This window comes from Symphodus melops (assembly GCF_947650265.1).
Source record: "Symphodus melops genome assembly, chromosome: 17".
Taxonomy (NCBI): Eukaryota; Metazoa; Chordata; class Actinopteri; order Labriformes; family Labridae; genus Symphodus; species Symphodus melops.
Window position 1 is genome coordinate 4,331,841 of NC_136707.1, and position 7,579 is coordinate 4,339,419.

The window sequence follows — 7,579 nt, forward strand, 5'->3', positions numbered from 1 at the left end:
GTCTCCACCGCCGCCTAGAGCAAAATGTTTGTGCAGTTCTGCCATTTTTATTCTATCTACAGAGGAGGGGATCATTGCATTTAAAGAGACACACACCAAAACGGAGCGTTCTGAAACTCTTTGAGACAAATCACGGCTCAAGTAAAAGTTAGCATTCTTGGTGTTTTGTCCTGTATGTGTTGCTGCTTAGCTTCGGTGGGTAAAAAAAATGCTTCTGTTCGTGTATTTTATGGAGGTGGGAGCTTTAAATCGTGGTGTGACAGCATTGAAAGCAGTTCGTGGAGCTTTCTGTCAGCTCTGAGACACACATGGGGATTGTCCCCTCTGCTGTTGGTTTTGTCATCTTATGTTTCTGCCTGGGTCTTTCCAGTTGTCAGCAGAGTGGGTGTCTTGTTAGTGTAACTCTGCGCTGCACGGACACACTTAAATTTCAGAGATGAACGTTCATGTGCACACACTGAGTATGACCACACATACACAAACGTTTTTTCCCCCTAAAAAAAAATACACCATGTCAGGCACACCAATCCAAGTAAACTGCAAGTTTGCACACAGAGTGACAAGGGAATAGTTGGAGACATTTGACATACAAGCTCTTTTTTGCTTCCTTTGCTAACAGTTATTCTCGAGATTTATAGCCAAGGGTGTGTGGAGGTATTGAAATCTGCCTATTAGTTTTCAGACTTTTTGTTAGTGTCATAGGATCAGCTCGAACGGCAGTGCAGAAGCAAGGAAGATGTTTCTGCGAAAATGTTTCTGCAAAAATGGAAGAAGACTCAAAGTTGTTGCTTTCACTCTTTTTGGTTAAGAAGTCTAAAAATAAGTTTTGAATTTCAAGATGGACAGAGCAAGGTTAACTGCTTCCCCCCTTGTGCTAAGTAAAGTTTAAAAGCCATTGGCTGCTAAGCTCAGCTAAGCCTTAAGGTTCTAAATATTGAACTTTAGCAGAGAGAATCACTCCCATGATTCCTCACCATTTCATGAGATTGTGTTTGAGAAAATATGTTAAAAAATTGCTGGAATACTCTATTCCTTGGTCGATTAATTTAATGAAGTGACCATCGATTTCAATTAAATATTGGTTTAAACCCAATCATCCAAGTGTAGTAAGCCATTCTATAAATGAATTCCTATCTAAAATGATACATTAAAGGTTTTGTTTGACACATACTCACCTCATCAAGTCTTGCACTTTTACCAAGCAACACATTGATCTGAGACTAGCTATTAAAACCAGCACATTTGCTACATCAGCACATTTGCTAATTTTTATACATAAAAAATGAAGTGAGAGTTATAACCTGATTTCATAAGGCTGTGCTACTCTGCCGACTTTAAATCACTTCCCTGCATTCTAAAGGTGCAACACTAGAGGGGGGTGCTCTACAGGAAATGACACACATGGCCGACCAATGGTGCAGGAGTATTGGTTTATCTTCAACATTTAAAGCTTTCATCATAGGCAAGCATGTACACTTACAACCCCCTACTGCATCCTCCCTGTGAAATATCACTGCCGTGTCTGTAAAAGTACGAGCTCTGCAGCCTCCTGTTGATGAAAGAATCAAGCTGATTTAAAGTCAAGTCACAAAACATTGACGTGTTTAATGTAGAAATGATGAGAAAAATATCTTAAGAACACAGAGACCTTGAAAGGATGAAGATGGACACACAAATAGAAAAACATGTTGGCTGACAAAGGTTGTGGAGAATCCTGTTTAGAAAAGACAGCCAAATCCTTCACACTTGAGTCACCTTCTGTTTGAGCTCATTTATGCATATTATTCATTCATATTCATATTGACCGTATGTTGCAGAGGTCAGGTTATATCAACAGTTTAAGCAGCTTCCGAAAAACTTTCACAAAAAATTACCTCGGGGCTGAATATGTCCTTAAGAGGATTTAAAATCTAAGAAGGGAACAGCAGGTCTGTAAAGCTTGAGACTTTTCATTCCTGTACTATCCTATGTATATGTAGATCCCATATTATACTATCATACATAATGAATACAGTAGTATACCAGGCTAACTGGTTTACTATCAGCACCACCCAACATCTTAATTCCAAAGCCAGAAGATGCATATAGCTAAAGAATTGACTAAAGCTATGTTACAAAAAAGCCTAATTTACCTAATTTAAGAAACCCACAGTATATCCCCACTTTCCCCACATGGTAAGCAGGTAAGCTAATGCAAAATGAATGCTTAAGAAACAAAATCTAGCCTATCCTTAGCATTTCCCCACATTGTGGACCAACACTTTGGAAGTTGGACAAAATATCTTCCTCCATGTTCTGCCTTTCTAGACAGACTTCATGTGTCATCATTTCTGACTCAAAAAAGTATCGTAAAAATGAAACGATACTGTGATGAAGTTATGCCACCATTGTTAGTATTTTATAAACAAGTGGCATTCAGTGCACACCGTGATAGGAAATGCTCAGGTAAATTGGACTCGTCCAAAATGTATATCTGCAGGATTGTATAGACCTTCTCCCTTAAGGTTTTACAATGATTGCTTATTTAAAACGTCATTACATCAAATCAGACAATACCGGTGTTGCTATGATTATTTTCTGTCGTTAAATGGTGATTTGATCGGCATCTCAGTGCAATAGCATATTGTTTGCCTTGGGCTAACAATACAGTAGCATTTATGAGCCTCATTAAAATGTATGCTTTTTAAAAAAGCCTAAAATATATGAAAGCGTTAACAAGTAAATGAATAAATACTGTATAGTGTTAGGGAAAAGCAGAAGCGCTTCCCAATATTTGCTGTGGTGCAGAATTTCAACCATGACAAGACCAAGTAAAATACATTGTGTTGTTTCATTTTAAAATACTGTGGCAAAAAACACCCAAAAAACAAAAACATTCATTGGAACAAAGAAAAAGAACTTTAACTTTTATGCTAGAATAAAATTCCTGACGCTATAATAGCCTGTTTTAGCAGTAGAAAAACTAGCTTAGCTTTCCGGCCAAGGTCAATAAATGGTTGCATGTCATCTGCTGTTTAAACTTTTCTGATGGATTTTATGAATATCAAAGGTAGCTTGGCAACAAGGCTGGTAATCCTAGGATGTGTCTCAAGTCGTTTGATTTTGTTTTTTGGGGTCATGATTTGATACAGAATCTATTTTCTATTCAAAACCATGGATCATGGATTCAAAGTCAACTTTTGAATGAGTACAGGATCTACTCCAGATATCTGTGAGACTGGCTGAATTTCTTGCTGCTCCTGTTGGCATTCTACTGAGCTAAACAGCTAGCCTCAGCACTTAGCAAGGAGTGACTGATTAGACTCCCCCACACAACAAAGAATTGATTTTTGGAAGTTATGGATTGATTTAAAATCTCAGAAGATAAGAATCTCCAATTCTACATTAAACATTCTTTCCCACCTCCATTTGGCAAACTGTTTGCCTGTTTGTGGTCTCTAAGTTAAGCTGACAGAGGACAGTAACGGAGGCTTCTGTTTATGGGTCAGAAAGGGAAACAAGTGAGGGACAGGGACTCGACGTTGATCAGGTAAAAGTCTGACGAGTTCTCAAGGATTACAACTTTCCTTTATTGACCTCAGTCACAGTGACTGACGCTGATTCTGCTCGGAGCTGCTTTCACAGCTGTATCAACCTTTTCTATTGGAACGGACAAATCCTATAACAAACATGGAAAAAGAGAGAGTGCTGAAAGTTCCAGTTTACTCTGATCACTAATATAGTGTATTGAAAAGGCACAATCAGACTGTTGCTGTTGAGACACTGCACGGCCTGTTTAAGTGTTGTTAAGAGTCAATGTAGCTCGCCCATTGACTATCCACCTCCCTTCCCACACTAAAAATAGAAATCAATAATAATCCATACAGATCACCAGAAAGAGGGGACCTTCTTCCACAGAATAATTATCTCCACGCTTTGAGAAATGGACGTATTGGTCAGTAATCTCCTTTTGTGATCGAAAAAGTCTTATTCTCTTACTGTCACGTAGAAAAAGAAAATTGTCTTGGGTCTCATTTTATGCTGTGTTTGTGTGTGTGTGGTTTGTGTTTGTGTGTGTGTGCTTTTTATTGTGCAGTCAGACATGGTTTCAGTGGGGTTTGATAGCCCGAGGAACTGCTGGCAACTGAATTAGTTGCACATCAATCTTTGATGGTTGTTGTTTTTTAAGTTGCTGTTATCGCTCTATCTCTCTCTTAAAGGTTTCTCTCTCTGTATCTCTCTTTCTCTCTCTCTCATATATTCCTTTCCATGGTCTCTTTCAATATTTCTTCCTTTTTTTCACATCCGAGTGCTCTGTCCTGGACAGGGGAAAAAAAAGAGATGCACTAATCCAACTTAAAATAGCTACTTCACCCCTTCGAACGTCTGGTTCAAAATGGAGACTTTCGGCGTGTACTCCCTTGACCCACAATGTTTCTTTTTTAAAGGGACATGTATTATGTTTGCATGTCTTATGGTTGTGTTTCTTTTACTTTATCACAATGCATATGGGTGGGAATGTGTGCGTGTGTGGGCGAGTAATTGGGAGTGATGTGCTGCCCTCAAATACACAGCATTTTCAGTCCAAATAGCTTCAGTAAATCCCCAATTACATGTCCCACAACACGTTGTATCTGCATTTTCAATATTGACACAAAGCCAAATTTTGGCTTTTTGCACAAACTATAAATGGCTTTCCTCGCCTTTGCATCCTTACTTATTTAAAGATAATTTTCCACCACATCTTTTTCAGAGTAAGCCACCTCCAACGTATCATTTCATTTTGGGGTTTTTCCACTTCCTCTAGTCAGCCCTCTGGAATAACTTTAACACATACGCATGTAATTATGGAAAATCGAATCTATTAAAAAAGCACTGGCGGTTTGGGGGGAAAATGTATTATGCAAATAATGAACAGAGCATACAGGGGTTGTGTTCTTTGCTAATGTTTTTCCTGCATTTTTGTTAGTATACAAAGGGAGAGTCTCACAGTTTGAAAAGCTATTATCCTTAACTGCAGTAGGCATGGATCACATGGTAGCCCAGAGTTAGGAACTCTAATGTAATAAACACAAAAATGTGCTGAAAATAGAACCAATGTGCACAAAAGCATAAAGGTCATACAAGCAGTCAAACTGGCATGAGTGTATTTTTTTTTAGAGTTGTAATGCAAAGGCTGTTATCTCCAACTTTGGCTACAGTAAGGTAGTTGAGCTCTCAGCCTATCAGGAGCAATTCCTGCTTTCTTATGTAGCGATCTTTGATGTAACATCCGTTACAGCAGGACAAGACAACTCCTGTTACAGGTATGAAATAAAGGACTTCTCTGGCTTTGATAACTTTTAAATATTTGAGGTAAAGAAAGTACTTAACGAAACAAAAAAATGAGTTTGTTCATTTTAATTTTTTTTTTAGATATTTAAATGTAAACATTGTAATAAAATTCAACATATTGTATGTCTAAAAGATAAACAAAAAGTACGAAAATTTAGAAAAACTTCAAATACGTAATTGTTGTTTTAGTAAGTCTTAAATCTACGGTTACGCTAGCTCTAGCCACAATAATGACCACACAAATACAAAGAATGCTACAAAAATGCTTTATGAAAACTTTTACATCACCTTATAGAACAGTTTAACATTTCTCTGCATAAATAGTTGTTTGCATTTCGGTATGTTTGCCATCTTCAGAGTTGTTATTTCTGTTTTGTCGGAAGTCTTCAGGAGCCACAGGGAATAAGTTGTCCTTTTTAATCTTGACACCCCGCCCCCCGTAAGCTAAGCAAAAACGAGGGCTAGTCAGAAGCAACAGCAGGCTACCAGGATGACTCTGTTAGGAATGTTAATGCAACATCCTTGTTTGACAAGGTTTTGCATGAATATTTCAAGAAGCGAGCTTTCAAAAGAAAAAAAGGTTAAATCTAAAAGCCCTATTTTTTCAGGTTCCCTGAGCAAAGAGACATGGAGATAGAAATCAAAAGGTCAGGCTGGGTTTCCTCGCAGAGAATACCCAGTGGAGAAAGCAGTGATGGAGTTTTGCAACAAATACAAAGCCTGTGACACCGCAGAGGACAAAACTCTGTCAACTTGTCAAACACAAACCTTTACCACCCTCAACACCATTTTTTTTCACTTCATTTAGTTGACAAATCTTATTTTTTGACTGTTTAACCCCAAAACTCCAAATGTCTCCCATCAACAGATTGAAATGTCATACCACAGGACAATTCTGAATCCTGTACGGTGCTCTTAATTCAAACCCCTGTATTGCAGTCCTTGTCTTTGACCCCTGTATCTGAAAGTGAAGTTTTTTGTTTTGGTCATTCACATTACTTTTTAAAATGTGGCCTGAGTCAGCATCTTCTGGGTCCTGAACTGACCTGTATGCACACAAAAAAAAAAACCCAAAATGGTTCCACGCCTCAGGTTATCTCTGTTCGTTCAGTATGAAGTTAATTCTTAACTGAGGAGATCACCATGGTAACTAATGCTGAACATATAACCTGCTCAATAGCGTGTGTTTGGAATCATTCACTTTTTTAAACCCTAGATGTTCTCCTTAGTGAAAAAAAAAGTTCGCTAATTGTCCTTGTAATTAATAATAATAATAATAATTTACACTTTATTAATCCCACGAGGGGAAATTCAGTTTTTACACTCTGTCTACCACACACATAGGCCGAGATACACACTCATGCACAAAACAGGGTTCTAGTGACATGCATTAATGGAGAGGTCTCAGAGTGAGGGGGCTGCCCACAGTGAGCGCTCCAGAGCAGTTTTGGGGTTCGGTGCCTTGCTCAGGGGCACCTCGGCAGTGCTCAGGAAATGGACTGGCACCTCTCCAGCTACCAGACCAGTTTCCGGACTTGGTCCGTGCCGGGACTTGAACCGGCGACCCTCCGGTTCCCAACCCAAGTCCCTACAGACTGAGCTACTGCCGCCCCATTAAAGGGTTAGTCTGTCATTTTAAACCCTGTTTGTTCTCCATAATTTTATCCATATGTGTAAGACAATAAGTAAAAACTTAGCTTGGGAAACCTCCTTATTATAAACACTGTATCACTGTATGTAGTCCTTGATTTTAAGAAGTGAGCTTTTTCATAACATTGTCACCTAAAGTCATTTATTTAAGTTTGGGGGGGTTAAGGAGAAGTCCTTGATTTTCACCCCTGCACGTGACCTTATTAATAGTGAAAAGCCCTTATTCATTTCCTGTACGCAGTCTTTGATTTTAACCTATGTACATGTGTTGAGAAGTTACAATTTAACAGTGTAAACTTACATGATTTGAACCCTTTCTGTGATCTGATCAGTCAGCTTGTATCTAAACAGCTCACATAAAGGGCTTAAAATCAAAGACGTCATATAATTAAAGTGTATAAGCACATGTCGTCCTCTCCCTCTCTATTCCCTACCACACAAAGTGTGGTTGCACACTATGCTTCTGGAAGTAGGCTTGCCGAGTTTGATGTTTCCTTTCTTTGCTATCATGAATATTTGATTCAGAACACCATCCCCAGAAGGTTCCATCGAAATGAAAGCTAAAATAACAGCCTCGACAACAACTACAGGAGCAGCAGCAGCTACAGCAGCGGCA